The sequence below is a fragment of the Hemicordylus capensis genome, chromosome 9 (genome assembly GCF_027244095.1).
Source record: "Hemicordylus capensis ecotype Gifberg chromosome 9, rHemCap1.1.pri, whole genome shotgun sequence".
Lineage (NCBI taxonomy): Eukaryota > Metazoa > Chordata > Lepidosauria > Squamata > Cordylidae > Hemicordylus > Hemicordylus capensis.
In genome coordinates, this window is record NC_069665.1 from 11,979,448 (window position 1) to 11,997,892 (window position 18,445).

Sequence of the window (18,445 nt, forward strand, 5' to 3'; positions counted from 1 at the left end):
AGGCAATGGAAACCCTCTCCTGTATTCTACTATAGAAAACCACAGGGCTACCTACCACCTACTCCTTCCTTTATGGCACTTCTAACATTTCTGGAGAGTCCTTCAATATCAGCCACCCTTCCATATCAGGAAACACAAAATTTGCATTGTCGGGCTAATAATGCTGGTCTACCTGATAGTTACCACCTTAAGTGGCGCAGCGGGGGAATGCTTGACTAACAAGCAGAAGGTTGCCGATTCAATTCCATGCTGGTACTGTACTGGGTGGCAGCAGCGATATAGGAAGATGCTGAAAGGCATCATCTCAGACTGTGCGGGAGGAGGCAATGGTAACCCCCTCCTGTATTCCACCAAAGAAAACCACAGGGCTCTGTGGGCACCAGGAGTCGAATTCGACTTGACGGCATACTTTACCATTACATGCATTATACACATGCATTCAGATTTGTAAGTATCTATACTAGGCACAACATGTGTGACTAGGGCTATTTGTTTGCACCAAATGGAACTCTCAATTCTTCTGGTCTCAATTCTTTCAAGGCTTGTGAAGGACTGAACAGGATCTGTGGCCAAAAAGTCTCTGTCATGGGAGTTCAGAGGAAGGCAGCCATTATAGCAAAGATGTCTTTAATGTGCTACAGGAATAGATAAGTTCAACAAGAACTACAGACAGGAAGTAGAAAGGCTCTGCCTTCAATTAGGACTAACAAATGCTAGTGCAATGCTAGTCCACTGGTGGGACATATTATAACCTTTCCACACACTCTCTCCACCTAGTGTGTGATCATTGTCATAGGAACGTAAGAAGCCGCCTTATATTGAGTAGACTATTCGTCCATCTAGCTCAGTATTGTCTGCAAGACTGGCAGCGGCTTCTCCAAGGCTGCAGGCAGAAATCTCTTTCAGCCCTATCTTGGAGATGCCAGAGAGGAAACTTAGAACCTTCTGCTGTTCCAGAATGGCTCCATTCCCTTAGGGGAATATCTTACAATGCTCACACACGTAGTCTCCCATTCATATGGAACCAGGGCAGACCCAGCCTATGTAAGGAGACAATAGCACTAGCACTTAGCAATAGCACTTACATTTATATACCGCTTTATAGCCGGAGCTCTCTAAGCGGTTTACAATGATTTAGCATATTGCCCCCAACATTCTGGGTACTCATTTTACCGACCTCGGAAGGATGGAAGGCTGAGTCAACCTTGAGCCCCTGGTCAGGATCGAACTTGTAACCTTCTGGTTACAGGGCGGCAGTTTTACCACTGCGCCACCAGGGGCTCATTGTCACAAGTCATGCTTGCTACCACAAGACCAGCTCTGATTCCAAGTGGATGAGCTCCCATGCTGCCCCTTAAGAGCAGTAGCCCCTCTGTTCTCCCTAGGTGAATAAAAATCCTGGGGGGTCACCTCAGAATAAAAATCCTGGGGGGTCACCTCAGAAGCTCAGTCAGTGATCCACTCCTCCATTCCTCTGCAGGTTCATCCTAGGCAGATGGGCCGCAACCTGGGGAACTTATGTGCCAGCTCTGCAAATCCCTCGTCCCTGACAGTTGCTTCCAGTCATCGAGCATTCTCACTTCTGCTGTGCCTTAGATGTGACTGACTGAGGTATCAGGACACAGGGACAGATATTGCAGCATAATTTCCAGACCGGCCATATTTGCATCTGCACTGATAACATTGCAGACTTTAAGGAAAGCCATTGGAACCTTGATCCCCACACAAACCAAGAGCAGGCACCCCTGGTTTGTTTGTTAGGTTTGGGTCCTTGGCCCTTATCAAAACTCTTTGCTTTCATTCTCAAGATTTCTTGGATATAGGATGAGAAAACAGCTTGTGGAGGTAACCAAGAGCCTGGACATCATGTTGAGCTGAAACAGAAACTAACATTAATCTTCCCCTTCCAAATCTTCCCCTTCTGCCCACACAGTGCCACCTAGTGGCCCTGAACGATTACCACACTACTCTAGTCCATTTATATTATACTTCCTCCATTAGTGATGAAAGCCCCTTTGGGGATGAGCCATAGCTCAGTCATAGAATCTGCCTTTGCCACTCAAACAGATCTGCCACTCAAACAGAGGCCTGGACTTTGGGGCTGAAGTCCAGGGCCTCCACAGTCTTACCCCTGGACTTTGGGGCTGGAGTCCAGGGCCTCCACAGCCCCTGGGGCCTCCCAAATCCTCTTTAATCTGTCCCGGTTGGTGTGGTCACCCAGCAGAGCATGAAGATGCTTAATCTGCAGGGGTAGGGGGCCTGTCTCCAAAATTACCTAGGTGCACCTCTGCATTCAAAGTAGACACTAGACAGACCAATGGACTGACTAGGTACATGGCAGCTTCCTATGTAATTTCACATGTGTGCCATGCTTTCCCATCCCATTGCAAGAAGCAAAGATGAAGTTCAACTTTCGGCTCCTGAGCTATTTGTGCAATATTTGCAAGAGACATTTGGTCACAGTAGGGATCAAGAGAATTATATCTGCAGTGAGGCTCTGTGTGTAACTAGGATGAAATATTGATGAGATCTGAAGTGGCAAAGATGATATTTCTTTTGTAAATTTAGCAGTTTTATTGAATTGCTAATAACATACCGACCTAGGAGAAAAGGACAGTAGGAATGCTCTGCGTGATACCACATTCCTATAATTAAACACAAATAAATTGCACAAAGTTATTGTCAAAGAAGCAGCAAACTAGGATTTGGGAGTGCCATTTAGTGGGCATGAAAGGGCATCACATAGACAAGGAATCTATGATGTGAAGCACACTATAGACAGAAAGAAAACAGATTGTGAGCCAAATCATTCTGGCTCCTATGTTGCATACTAGTACCATGATTCAAAATAAGATTTTCTTGCTTAATAACATATACTAGCTGGCCCGGGTGCCTCTAGTTCTCCCCCCTTCTCCCCCTCCCCCTCGGCTCCCCCTCATTCTCAATCCCCCTGGCCACCGCCACTTTCTTCCCCCCACTACTGTGCCTTTCTTTCCCCTGCCACCACCATTTTCTCCCCTGCTGCCTCTTTCTCCCCCACCCACCACCGCTGTTTTCTCCTCCACCACCATTTCCGCCCCCACCTGCTGTTCCCCCCCCCCTCCACCTGCACGCCTGTCCATCACCGCTATCCTCTCCCCATCCTGGCAGCTCACTTCTGTGCTCTCGCAAGAGTTGCCACACATGGGATTCGCGACGGGTATCTCTTAGAGAATTAAACATAAGCTAGATCTGCCCACCAAGTCAAACACAATGGACCATTTGACAGTCCACCTGTGCTTCAGCACTGTGCTACAAATGGCAAAAGCAGTGTGGTTGTTAAGCATGTGGCAGGTCTTAGTATGTGGTGGTGGGCTGTACTTGGCTTGGGGTGCCATCATTGCACAGGCAAGAATGCCCCCTGCCCTGTGGTCCAGCCACATACTAGTTCTATTGACACATTATGATCAATGCACATACAATATGTACACAGTGTACTCACATAGCTCAGTGCAGTTGCTCAGAGCATCTACTTGGCAGAAAGCCCAGACAGAAAGCCCAGGTTCAATCCTTGGCATCTTCAGGCAGGATTTGGAGAACCATCGAGAGCCAGTGGAGACAGTACTGAGCTAGAAGGACCAATGATCTCACTCGATATAAGACAGCTTCCTCTCTTCCTATACACATGCCTTCACAGATTATGTTTGGCACATGTACTATAAAAGTAAAGTGTGCCATCAAGTCAATTTCGACTCCTGGCACCCACAGAGCCCTGTGGTTGTCTTTGGTAGAATACAGGAGGGGTTTACCATTGCCATCTCCTGGGCAGTAGGAAATTATGCCTTTCAGCATCTTCCTATATTGCTGCTGCCTGATAGAGGTGTTTCCCATAGTCTAGGAAACATACCAGTGGGGATTCAAACCGGCAACCTTCTGCTTGTTAGTCAAAAACTTCCCCACTGCGCCAGATAGTGCACTTCATATCTGAATCTTGAACTTGAGGAGGCCAATATCCAGGTCCACTTTTTAAAAAGGTATGACATTTACATTATTCAGTGTGTATGATACTTCCCTCTTGAACCAATCCATGTGAATCAGAAGGGACATCCTAAGTCTGCCTGTCTTAGCATATTTTCTGGACATTCTGATGCCTTCTTCTGCTCTGCACATGACCCAAATACCTGGACTCTTCATACGATAAAGGAACACACTCTAATAACATATATTCTAAGTTTGGTCTGTCCACCAAGTCAAATACAGTGGACCATTTGTGAAGGACCACAGTAGGACGACACAGGATAGAAGTCAGGACAAGTGCACCTGTGGTGTGCTCCCATTCCTTATCTTGCAGGCCAGCTCATTGAGTAGAAGTTTCATCTGCATACCAGAAGTATCATCTGAATTGGCTCCATGTCTACGGCACAACCAGGACTTTTTAAAAGATACATCCAGACACAAGGTGTCTGCACCACAAAAACGTGCAGGTCTAAATAACATTTGTGTAATCCAAATAATTCAAGTCATGCAAATACCACCTTATTTTAGATCAGGGGTTGCCAACCTGTGGTACTCCAGATGTTGCTGAACTACAACTCCCATCATCCCTAGCCACAATACATTGTAGCTGAAATGATGGAAGTCATCGTTCAGCAACATCTGGAGTACCACAAATCGGGAACCCCTTTATTAGATGATGTGAAAAGGACTAATAATGATGCACGTCCTCATTCCGCTCACATATTGCAGCCAGTGTTCATCTGAACCAGTCCTGTGAGAGGAGTACAGTATCAAAGTGGAGGCATTCCTGCAAGAATGTATGACATCTGCTCCTTCCCTAATTTTTAGCAACAAAACACAAAAATGGAACTCAAAGCATCCCATGAATCAACTGAATGATGTTGTTTCGCTTACCCAGGGATTTGTGCAGGTTAACAAGGCCCTGGCTGGCAGGTTCACCTGCTGAAAATGGGCTTCATCAAAAACTCCTCTGTAGAGTTCTGTTTTTTAAAATTGCATCTTGGAAATGTGGGCTGAGAAGCTTAAATCAAACAGCAGAAAAAGAGCCAGGGTCCATGTTATAGGCAAATGTAAACCCAGAGGCTATTTGTTGTAATGAAAAGCAGTTTTAGGTCGGGGAATTTTCCGTGAACCAGTGACGGCAAAGTGGGTGCTTTAACCCATCCAGCGTCTGCCATTTTCTACGGCATCTCTCCCCAAGATTCTCAGCTCTTATATTGGAATGCCAAAGAATATGATAAACTAGCTGATCTGGCGCAGAGCATCTGCGCCCCTAGTTCTCCAGGTCTCTCCTCACATCTTCATTTCATCTTCAGACCCAGTCTATTCTCTCCCCTCCCTCCCTTAAATCTCACTCCATACTTCCACTCCCTCCCTCCCTCCAGTCTCACTCCATTCTCCCCCCCTTCAGCCCCAGTCTGTTCCCGCTTCCCTTCAGCCCCAGTCCTTTCTCCCCCTCCCAGTCTAGTTTCCCTCCCCGCCCACCGGCCAGCCTGGCCGCCGGCCACCCGTCCTCACCACTATCTGGCAGCTGCTCACGAACTCATGCATGGGATTAGCTGCGGGTATGCCTAAGAGAAAGAGAGATAGATAGATATTTATGACAAATATTTATATACTGCTTTTCCACAAGAGTTCCCAAAGCAGTTTATACTAGATAGATATAGATATAGATATAGATATAGATATAGATATAGATATAGATATAGATATAGATATAGATATAGATATAGATATACACACACCAATGTTTGGGCAGTATATAAATGTTATATATATAACATTTATATACTGCCCAAACATCCGTCTCGTAAATAAAATGGATCCTTGTCAACAAAGGGCTCACAATCTAAAAAAATAAACATAAGACAAGGCTGAGAAGGCCACTGGAGGGATGCTGTTCTGGGGATGGATAGGGCCAGTTGCTCTCCCCCCTACTAAATATACGAGAATCACCACTTTTAAGAAGTGCCTCTTTGCTCAGTCAGTAGAGGACCAGATATGCACCTTTGCAAATGTGACATGCTTGTGACTGGCATGTCACAGTGTGTTTGGGATCTTTAGATCTGAAGGTATAGAAAACCCAAGGTCAAATTGTTTTGTTGAGACACTTCTTTTCCAATGGATTTAACCAAAAGTAGATCTACATTTATAGGTGCGTTACGTTATAAGCATTTCAGTTACATTGTACATCATTTCACTAGTGTTTCAGTAGACCCACAATAAGCTAATATTAAATGGCTTCAGGGTTTATCCTTTTTTAATCTATCTGGAGCACTAAGTCAGCTGTAAAATACACTGAGAAAAATGTAAAACATCAGCATAGCAGACGATGTCCCCTTTTTGTCTCCTTAGCCTGATTTAATAATGATGTTGAATTTCATGAATGTGTTACAGATTAACATATAGGATAGTGACAGGTGAATCAGCACACAATTTAGAGGACGTCATTGCCAATGGATCTTATTATCTGATGCGTCTACCTCTTTTCTCAGGAAAGAGGCAATGTGACGTTATTGCATCCCCACATTACTGCTGTGACATTGTTAAATGTGCAACATCTTTTGTATGATGTACTTATCGTTTGTGCTACTCAGTCTGGTTTTCCACATTGCCTTGAAACTCTATGACTAAACACAGGATAAATATAATTAATTGCCTACTGAGAGCAATGAACGTAGTGTTTTGTGCCAAATGCTGGCAATTAAAATTATCAACATTTTGTCAATCAACGTTGATTCCCATGCCATTCCTAATCAGGAGGAGAGCTGGTCTTGTAGTAGCAAGCATGAGTTGTCCCCTTTGCTAAGCAAGGTACAGCCTGGTTGAATATGAATGGGAGACTTGATGTGTGAACACGATAAGATATTCCCTTTAGGGGATGGAGCCGCTCTGGAAAGAGCATCTACAGGCTTGCATGCAGAAGGTTCCAAGTTCCCTCCCTGGCATCTCCAACACGGGGCTGAGAGAAACTCCTGCCTGCAAACTTGGAGAAGCCACTGCCAGTCTATGTAGACAATACTGAGCTAGATGGACCAATGGACTCTGTATATGGAAGCTTTCAATGCCCCTATGCCTTCAGTGGGAGTATAAAGTAAAGTTGTGCTGTTGAGTCAGTGTCAACTCATGGTGACCACAGAGCCCTGTGGTTGTCTTTAGTAGAATACAGGAGGGGTTTACCATTGCCATCTCCCACACAGTATGAGATGATGCCTTTCAGCATCTTCCTATGTCACTGCTACCTGATATACAGGTGAAACTCGGAGAATTAGAATATCGTGCAAAAGTCCATTAATTTCAGTAATGCAAATTAAAAGGTGAGACTGATATATGAGACAGATGCATTATATGCAACGCGAGATAAGTCAAGCCTTAATTTGTTATAATTGTGATGATCATGGCGTACAGCTCACGAAAACCCCAAATCCACAATCTCAGAAAATTAGAATATTACATGGAACCAAGAAGACAAGGATTGAAGAATAGAACAATATCGGACCTCTGAAAAGTATAAGCATGCATATGTACTCAGTACTTGGTTTGGGCCCCTTTTGCAGCAATTACTGCCTCAATGCGGTGTGGCATGGATGCTATCAGCCTGTGGCACTGCTGAGGTGTTATGGAAGACCAGGATGCTTCATTAGCAGCCTTCAGCAATTCTGCATTGTTTGGTCTCATGTCTCTCATCCTTCTCTTGGCAGTGCCCCATAGATTCTCTATGGGGTCAGGTCAGGTGAGTTTGCTGGCCAATCAAGCACAGTACACTGTATCCTTTTCAGAGGTCCGATATTGATCTATTCTTCAATCCTTGTCTTCTTGGTTCCATGTAATATTCTAATTTTCTGGCCAGATCCAAAAGTTTTGTATACAAAACAAAACATCCTTGTTTCGGCTACAAAAAGTTTGTTGTTTCCGACCTCCATTTTGTGGTGATCTCTGAGTCAGTCTCCATTTTGTGTTTGCATTTCCCGCCCTTCCAGCCTTCTGATCAGTGACCTAAATCATGGGCTGACCTGCTGACAATTCCCTCCTTGTTCTGCATTGGCTCTTTTGCTTCTTGCCACTCTTTACTGACCCCACATTGTCAGGGGAAAGATTGCTAACCCATGGGGTGGTGGGTTCTGTTGTTTCTGTGGTGTTCTGAGTGTAGATTCTCTGGTAGCATATGAGAGTGGATTCTTGTTTTTCACTGAAAATCTCATATACTACCAGAGAATCTACAATCAACACCTCAGAAACAACAAAACCCAGTACCCCACGGGCTTGTGGGTATAGGAGTGGTTGGCACCCTATGTGCAATTCACAACCCCTTGCTCTGGGCAACCCCAGTGCCCCCCAAGTGGAACTATGGGGCTGCTGAAACCTAAACCTCCATTATTCCCTATGGGAGAAATCTTAAAGACACATAAACTTCAACAAATCACAAAAGATCAGCCCTTTGCCCAATTCCTTTGAAATAATTCTGGAAGTTTCCTTGCCCCCATTGGGCACTACCACCCACCACACTCCACTCTGGGTCATCCCTTTCCCCTTGATTTGAAGTGATACATTTGCTGGAATCCCCATTATTCCCTATGGGAAAATTCTTTAAGATGTGTAAACTTTAAAAATTCACAAAAAAATCTGCCCTTTGCCTAATTCCTTTGAAATTTGGGTGGTACCTTCCACCCATTGGACACTACCACCACCACCCACTCTTTTTGTCCTGTGACCCTTTTTAAAAATCCAAATTGATTTGGATTTGGATTTGGAAAATTGGGCTACAAAACAAGGCTGATTCGGATTCAGAAAATTTGGGTACAAAACAAAATGGGGGTGTTTCAATTTGGATACAAATCGAAACAAGAAAATTCCAAAATGCACACCTCTACTGTATTTACCCGGATAGAAGATGACTCAATGACCCCCTCAAAAAGAGAGATTAAATACAGCGTGTACCTGTATTTACCCAAAAGGGACCCCCTGATTTCTAACTAACATCAATGAACTTGGAAACAACTTATACTTGGATTCATTTATTCATACAATGATGTGGGGTGTGTCAATTCAGGCAGTGGTCACCTGGCAAAATGTGATACCCAAGGCAAGAAGCATTCCATGGGTGTTTTCCACTCCACAAATGCAATTTGCTCTAGAGCACACTTGTTGAAATGCTGTAATTACATGAGGGAGTTTCATGATCACACTGGCATTATTTCCAATGGCCATGTGATTGCAGAACTCCTTTGCATGATTTCAGCATCTGTGCAAGTGTGCCCGAGTGCAACGGGCATTTGGAAGACAGAATAGCACCCATAGTGCACAATACATGTGTGATATGTATGTGAGCCTCTGTTACTTGATGGATGGTAGACAGAAGGGGAAACTTGTGATTTAAGGGAAGGAATAATAGTCACCCTGTGGCTGGACAGATTCAAGATTTCTCCTCTAATTAAAATACAACAACAATCTACAGAATTACCAGGAAAGCTTAAAATTTACTTAGTAGTTCTGTACATCCCTGGATTATCATCATATTTCACCCAATGTGAGCTTTGCATCAAATGTAGAGGTTCTTTCTCAAGGAAAACTTCAAAAGAAATTCAAGCAAATCCAAAGAGGTTCAGATACTATACAACCAACTAATGATGTTTCCTTGCCGTTCCAAAGATCCCTGCTTGTGGTGGAAATACACTGTGATTTGGCCTCATGAATCCAGCTCTTTGTTGAAGCTCTGCTGCCGATTTCAGGTTTGCTTATATTCAGTCTGACAAATTACAGCTTTCATGAATGGAGACCAGACGAATGGCATACTGCTGTTGCAGCTACCCTGAAAAGAAAATGGAGGGGGGGGGGGAATCCTTGAGTTAGCTACCTACAGTGAAGGTGACACAACCCCAGAAGTAATTTAGCCCTTGACCTTTAAAATGCTTACATACAAGTACATGTAAACTTATGAGAAGTCCCTTTAAATTTAATCTGATTTATTCCCTTGTTGAAGTCATTCTTTGCATTTGCAGGAATGCGGCTTGGAAATTACAGATGTGGGCACAAAAGTAATTTGCCCCCTGCTGTAAAGCCCGCCCTCCTCTCCTATTCAATGCAATTGTTCTAGTGAATGGGCCAATTTCATCTTCCATTTTCCACTAACAAATGCTAAACTGGGATTACGAGAGTATATAATTTCTTTTTTTTAATTATGAAAGTTAATAGTTGAAAGATTCCTGAAGCAAGCCAAGCAATAATGAAAACATTAGCAGCCCCATATACTAGAGGGAGAAATCCAGCAATGGAGAAAAGGGACCCATTTTCGAATGGTGTTGCTCTTTATAGCATATCAAGAACCATTTTTATCATTTTTTTTAAAAAAGTTATAGATTTTCATTTGCTTTTTGTATGTTCTAACTATGTACCCAAAGTTGAGAGTGCCTCAGAGAAGTTTAGAGTTTGTGATGCAGCCTGTCAGATCCTGAACAGTGTGTGGGTGAGTGAATATAGATGTATAATGTACCCTTTCTGTCCCTTACTCTCAAAAGGGTGTACCAGTCTGTGGCTCATTAGGCACATTAGCACAACTCTCAGTTTGTGAACCTTAAACTATGCTGAGTTCAGACAAAATATGAGACCAGAGGTCCATTTATCTCTGGTTTTGCTAGCCAATTTTTGAACCCAGGGAACAGGAGTTAAAAGAAAAAATGGACAAGCCATTTCCCTCCCATAACTCCATTTGTTACCTTAGGTTTTCATTACGTTACTCCACCATAAAGTGTGTTTTGGTGGTGACCAAGATACGTCTGATCCGGAGAGTGCTGTTAGTTTTGCCTCAATCAGAGTTAAGGGAGGAAGCTCCTCCCTCACTCCGGCTCCTATTGGCTGTAGGGCTGTCCTACAGGAAAGAAGGGGGCCTGCACAGTCAGCTCCCCAGTTCTCTGCAGTCTTGCTAACTGTAGGTCAGTGATACTACAGTAGTCTGAATGCAGGCAAAAAGGCAGGGGGAGGGGCACAGAACTGTGGGCCCACTAGACCTGTGGTTCCATATTTTGTCTGAACTGGGCCAATAACTATTATTATTACAATAGTAATGTTACTATTACTATTGTTACAGGAGAGGAGAGCTGGTCTTGTGGTAGCAAGCATGACTTGTCCCCATAGCTAAGCAGGGTCTGCCCTGGTTGCATCTGAATGGGAGACTTGATGTGTGAGCACTGCAGCGTGAGCACTGCATCCCCCCTCAGGGGATGAAGCCACTCTGGGAAGAGCAGAAGGTTTCAAGTTCCCTCCCTGGCAGCATCTCTAAGATAGGGCTGAGAGAGATTCCTTCCTGCAACCTTGGAGAAGCCACTGCTAGTCTGTGAAGACAATACTGAGCTAGACGGACCAATGCTCTGACTCAGTATATGGCAGTTTCCTATGTTCCTACTATTCCTAAACTCCATTCTGGAGTTTATATGTAGCTGGGTTCTAGGTACAGCTAGTATGAAACATCTGCCTCAGCAGGCCCAGATGCCAGAAAAAAAATGTCTGGCCACAGCCCTTAACTGCTGAAGCTGAGGAGGCACCTCATAAGAACATAAGAACAGCCCTGTTGGATCAGTCCCAAGGCCCATCTAGTCCAGCATCCTGTTTCACACAGTGGCCCACCAGATGCTGCTGGAAGCCACAGGCAGGAGTTGAGGGGATGCCCCCTCTCCTGCTGTTACTCCCTTGCAACTGGTACTCAGAGGCATCCTGCCTTTGAGGCTGGAGGTGGCCTATAGCCCTCCGACTAGTAGCCATTGATAGACCTCTCCTCCATGAGTCCATGAAGTTATCTAAACCCTTCTTAAAGCCATCCAGGTTGTTGGCTGTCACCACATCTTGTGGCAGAGAATTCCACAAGTTGATTATGCCTAAGCATAGGACACCTCCCTAAGCACAGTAATCTCCTTTGAGAGTCAAAGCTTTCTCAAACCCATCTGTAACACCCAGGCAGTGGATTTGGGTACGTGAGAAATTTGGGGCTATTCCTCCCATTCATTCACCAATGCTGCAGTTGGCAGCATCATACAGCCAGCAGCCGCACCAGTCAAGCCAGTCCAACTCTATGGGTGGCCCCTGTCTAGGTACCAACTCTATGAGCAGCAGCAAAGAACAAGAACAGTGCAGCAGTAACAGGGACAAAGTGCTGTTCAATGGCTGCTTCTTTTCACCCAGCTACCAAGCAGCCAGGGGTGGGAAGATTGGGGGAGGTGGCATTTCACAAAAGTATCTTCTGTTCCTTGGTGCAAAATTCTGTTATATGTTAGCTCCTGGAACTTGGAGCTTCTTTCTGTAGGATAAGGGCTGAACATTCTTCCACTCTCCTGGTCAGGACACCAGTTTTGTCCAGAGTACAGATAATAAACTGATTCTGAGATGAAATCACTGTGGTTTTTTCTGCCTTATTTATCTGAGACACCGATTGCAGGTAAACCCTTTCTTGTTCACTAGGAAACTTCCTGACACTGAACTGTAGGTGGATCTCAGGGCTAGCAAATAATAGTCTGGATTACCCATTTTCCAATTGACGGTACCCAAGAACAGATAGCAGAACACAAAATACCAGTGTCTTGCAGCATTTCTGGAAGGGAGTTAGCTTCCATTTGTTCTTTGCTGTGTTTAAGAAAGCGGGCTGCTCGACAAAGACAAGGCTTTGTAGTCTAATGTGCTGTTGGTGGTTTCTTCATTTCATAGTCTGGTTTGACTGACCTGACGGCTTTTATGGTTTGTATGATCGTTTTCATGATGTTAGGCCATAATCAGGAGATATTTATTTATTTTAAAAATAGTTAAGAACCAGCTTGGGAAAGAGGCAGAACACAGAACCAGCTTGTCATCAAATACTCTGATTGAAGAGAGCAGTAGGAAATGTTCAGGTGCAATCATATATTTCAGCCATCAATTATCCTGTGACGACCCTACAAGGCAGTTATTGCAAATGAATTTTTCTGTACCTCAGTGGTGGTGTATGCATCTATGGACTTACATTAGTACTGAGATGAAATGTCCCCTCATTTTAGCACTAGGCTGAAAATATCTGAGCAATATAAATGGAATAGAAACGAGTTCAAAAAGATTAGCAAAATATCACATGGGTGGAATGGGCCTGTGATGCTAATAACTGCTGCATTTCTAGAGAAGTCCACAGGCTTGGAGATCTCATGCTTTCCTGATCATTGCTTCCACAGACATTGCCAAGTGGTACTGTAAAGAATTGCCTACAATTCGGAAGCAATTAAATGTGGGTGTCGTTGTCTTGGTGGTCCATGTCTGAATGTGTGTTGTCCAGTGATAAATGCTGCCTGGTAGGTAGTAGGTATAAGACATTCTAGAGAAAATACTTGGAGCTCACCTCATCATGAACTTGGAATGCTGACAATCAAATTTTATGGTTTTTTGACGATAGTTCTAAATGCAGCTGTCCAGTGGTTGAAGACTTTTGGTTGATCAACCACACCTGGCTTTTAATAAAATTAATCAATTACATGGAAAGAAAAGTGCATGATTAAAAACACATCGAATAACTGCCTTTTTGATTATCTTGAACTAAGTCCTATAATCTTATGATGCCCTTCAATTGGCACTTTAGCTGAGGTAAAGGTATTTCAGTGTAACCCAATATTTGTTATATATATTTATATATTTATTTATTCATCAAACTTATATACCACCCAAACTTTCGTCTCTGTGCACTTAACTTAAAACAATTAAAACGCATATAAAAGTTAAAACAAATTAACAGTTTAAAATCAACCATAAAATTAAAACAGACAGTTTTAAAAAGTATATTCTTACTTCCAAGAATATTGTTTATATTGGGCACAAGCCAAAGTATATTATATGGATTTCATCGAGATATATTAATAGAAGATATGATGTGATGGATGTTCAATAGATAAAGGTTTAAGTGATTCAAGGAATATGCGTTTGTGAGAAATGGCCAGTATTTGGTAGATGGATATAAGATGTGAGGTTATTTTATAAATGTCCATTGGTACCATATTATTCTCTTTCGATTGTCTATATTATAAAGATGATATGCAGCTGGACATATTTAAGTGTTTGTATATTTTGTTCACAATCTAATAAAACAATAATATATTTATAGAAGATTGTGAGGTAGTTCTCACAACTGTACTGGGGAGGGTTGGCAGGGAGGCAGGCTCCTACCTGCTTCCCTGCATATGATCTCCCCTCCCAATAAGCTCTGCCACTCACATGGCAGATGGGCAGTGCTGTCAGGAGCCGGAGGAGGAAGCCCTCCATAATCTCACAATGCACATACCAGGAGTGTGGAGCATTGAGGGATTTAATTGCTCTTGCTGCCTGGCTCCGTGAATGTGTGGGGTGCTGTCAGCCTGAGTGTTCAGACAACCAGGAAGTGGGCGCCCTTCTACCTTACTATTAGCCCAGGTAAAATACCCAGGCTACCCAGCTGAGAAGCACTGGGATCTGTCCTGATCCCAGTGATTCTAATGAGCAGCTCTACCTGGGTAAGGCTGCTCTAGCACAGGCAGAACTGATTGTGAGTAGGGATGTGCACAAAATGGCATTTGCGTTCCATTCTGAGCTTGGAATAGAATGCTAATGCCTGAATTGGTCGAGCTGATTGTTCCAACAGAACAAGCTTGTAACACTCGATACATTCTAAGCACCATTTTCCAAAACATTCCGACCACCAAATGGTGCTCTTCTGGCCTCTGTGAATGCAGGGCAGCCATTTGCATGGTTGTGCTGACCACACTAAGGCTTCTCAGGACTTAGGCTTCTCAGCTTTTTGGATAGAATTAAAAATACTTAGAAGGTTACAAGATTACTTCAAAAGTGCCCAGAGTGTTTTCAGGGCAGCACACTTGGGAACTTAGAAACTCCACAGCAAATAACAGATATATAGTTAATGCAAAGCACACACACAAATCAAAATAAATTTCCTGATGCAAAGTCTGACTATACAAACTGTCCCCTAAGCTGGGTTCCTGAAGCCCAAAGCCTTGGCTTCCCCTTTTTTCCTACGAGTTTCCAAAAACTCCTGATGAGGATCAAGCTTCCTGCAATCCTGTCTCCCAAGGGTCTGCAGAGTTACTCCATGTGAGAAACCTCCCTTCTGGCTTCTGCCATGAGGGAGCAAAACTCCATGCTCCTCACTAAGCCTTACCACAAACGCATCTCTCTCTCCAACTTCCTCTGTCTTGTTCCCAGAATTCAGAATTCCCTCTCTAGTTCCCACCCACCTGGTGTACCGATTCATTGAGCCCTGGAGTTCACCAGCCTGTCAGTCAAGACAAAGGTTCACTTCCTGTTAACTCTTTAGAGGGTGGGGAGACTGGTCACTACAGGGCGTCATCAGCATATTGATAATATCCTGCACCAAATATCCTGATGATCTCTCCCAACAGTTACATGTATAGGTTAAAGAGCATTGGAAACAGTATGGAGCCTTGTGGAACTCTGTACAGTAACTCTCATTTTGCAAAGCAGCAGTCTCCAAGTGACACCATCTGAAATCTACCCAAGAGATAGGAAGAGAACCACTGCAGAGCAGTGCCACCGAATCCTCCCTCCCTCAGGGGGTTACCGCTGCACTCCCTTGGAGTGAAATGTTAAATTATTACAGTTCTGTGGCCTTCAAAATTTGGGGGGCATCCAATGTAACCAATGGGACTACTTTGGAGTAGGAAGTTCTACTCATGTGTAAAAAATCACTGGTTTAGGGTTAAAAAGTTTAAAAAATTAAGCCTATTGCTCTGCTGGGTGCAATCTCCCAATTCTGAAAATTAAGGGGGATCCTACAAAAAAATAAATGGAACATAAGTGGCTTATTTCATCTGGGGGTTGTCTGCACTTGGGACAAATGAAAATGGATTCGAATGGGCCTGATTTTGTTTCTATGTTCCAATCATTCCACATCAAATGCACATGGAAGGAAATAACCCTTGATTGTTTGATCATCTTGAAAATTGTATTCTTCAATTGTAGTCAGGATCAATCTGACCTGAAAAATACATTTTTAAATGAGACTTTAAACTCACACTAATGATAAAAGTTTTCACCTATTGTCTTCTAGGAAACACTGAGGATCAGAAGAGACATATTAGAGACTCATCAGTTTAAAAATCAGTATTGTGAGGAAGACAAGCTTCCCCCAAGGACTGGTCACCCGTCTACTCTTTTGCTGCAATCGACAACTGTAGGTGAGTGTTCGCTATTTTGGGGGTGCACTTGTTTCACATCAAGTAACAGTGAGGCCCAAGGGCATGTCTAGCATTTGTCATGAACTGAGTGTACACCACAGAATGCTTCCCAGAATCCTTTGCAGCTCATAGAAATCCTCTAGCCGATGTTCAGAGGCTCATCAGCATAGAAGACTATGTCACAAAGGTTCCCAGAAGCTAAGCAATGTCAAAAGTCACTGAACTGAGACTTTTGTTGAATAATCTGCCAATTAAATAGATTAAAGCCTGCAGCCCTACCACATCAAGCAGCCTTGATTTCTGTGTACCTTTGCTGGCTCTCATTTCTTCAACTAAGAGGGAAATCCACAGTGCCTGCCCCTGCAAACAGCTACATAAACTGTGTGCTCTCCACAGTTGAAATGAAACAGCTCAGTCAATAAGTGACATTTCCAGACACAGAAATCACAGACAGCCCTGTAGTGTGTACGCCACCCCAACACACACACACACACACACACACACACACACACACACACACACACACACACGATATATGGATGGTAGATAGATAACCTCCCAAATGCATTCAGCAAGGACATATTCAGAAATCTGGTGAATAGCAGAATGTGTTACAGAATCAGTCTTAACATGTAGTCTTGTGAATTGGACAAGACAAACGTTTCCAGAGTTTCTTTTTAAACTAAGTTCATGAGGCAATTTTCAGATGCTACGGTGATGCTGGTAAAGGAAAAAGGAAAGGTTGTGTTGAGTCAGTGTTGACTCCTGGTGATCACAAAGTCATGTGGTTTTCTTGGTAGGATACAGGAGGGGTTTACCATTGCCTTCTTCTGCGCATTGTGAGATGATGCACCTCAGCATCTTTTCAGCACCTTCCTATATCACTGCTGCACAATATAGGAGTTTCCCATATTCTGGGAAACACACCAGTGGGGATTCAAACCAACAGCCTCCTACTTTCTAGGCAGGTTACTTTCCTGCTGCACCATGAGGTGGGTAATGCCTGCAAATTTATTTTTAAAGGTGCCTCTCACCACCACTCTGGCCCTGATCCCTCACTGGCCACCACTGGTTTATAGAATATATATGCCCGAAGTCTTCCATTTGGTATGTCAATGCATTAAAAAAAATTTTCAGCTGATGGATAATTTGCCCAAACTGACTGTTCTGTTAATCCATAAAATAAATAATATGTTTATTTGCATAATCCATGCACAATCCTATGCATGTGTACTTAGTGGTATGCTCCACTGAAGTAAGTGTATGTAGGAATGCAGCCTTACTATACTATATGAATCTAATATAACTAACTAATCTATTGATGTAGTCAGTGGCGCTCTTCAGCCCAGACTTCTGGGAGGAGGTCCAGTCCCCAGCAGGTCAGGGGTGTGTGTGCTCCAAATGCTGGTCTGGGAGGCCTCCAAATGCTGAGCAGCCTGCTAATTTAATGGCATGATTGTCCATGCAAAATGTGGTATCTCTCTGTGAGTCAGTGGGAAGTATCTTATTCAGAATCTCTTCTAAAAATATGCACACAGAAAAACTGAGTTTCCAGCTTTCCCTGAGCATGTTATGGTGTAAAAAATAGCACAGTGCAGTTTCTCTGGTTGTGGCAGGGGTGGGTGGGAAGAGGGGGGTATCTCAGGATATCTTCTAAAAAACAAGAAGAAGAATTTCCAGCTTTCCCTGAGCAAGTTCTGGTGTGAAAAATAATGCATTGCAGCTCATCTGTTGGCAGCAGCAAGGGCAGTAGAGAGCCCCCCAAAAGGCCTTTAGGTCCAGGCTAAAAAATTACCTAGGTACACGCCTGGCTGTAATGATTAGACAGTAGAAAGCATAACACCAAAACCGCAATATAATATTTCTGAGATATTGAAGGAAATGTAAAACGGCAAAATGCAATAAACAAATACATTCATTGGGTAGGATCCAGAGTTCCTTGTGTGAGTGGAAAGCAGTTTTTACCTCTTTCACCCACCCCTGAGTTCTCAAGGAACTCAGGGCAGCATGCATTTTATCCTCACAACAACTCTGTAAGGAGGGTTAGGCTGAGAGAAAGAGACTGGCCTCAGATTGCCCAGTGAGTTTCATGGCTGACTGCTGAGTTGAACCTAGGCTTCCCAAGTATCATATGACACTCTAACCACTATACCACACTAGTTCTCATTTAGTTCATTTATCTTCATTTGTCACTGATTTTAATGGGAGACCCAATCAGTCGTCTGAGGTCTGTACTGTCAGTCCTAATGGCATAACATTTT

General features: G+C 43.5%; 1 long non-coding RNA gene across 1 annotated transcript; it reads right to left on the reverse strand.

Annotated features, from left to right (window-relative positions):
* Nucleotides 1-9,492: 9,492 nt before the first annotated feature.
* On the reverse strand, nucleotides 9,493-15,172 carry LOC128334231 (uncharacterized). Its single transcript, XR_008311224.1, has 3 exons — nucleotides 15,149-15,172; nucleotides 13,346-13,454; nucleotides 9,493-9,805 (listed from the first exon to the last, which is right to left on the reverse strand). It is a non-coding gene; the product is annotated as an uncharacterized LOC128334231 (long non-coding RNA).
* Nucleotides 15,173-18,445: the final 3,273 nt, after the last annotated feature.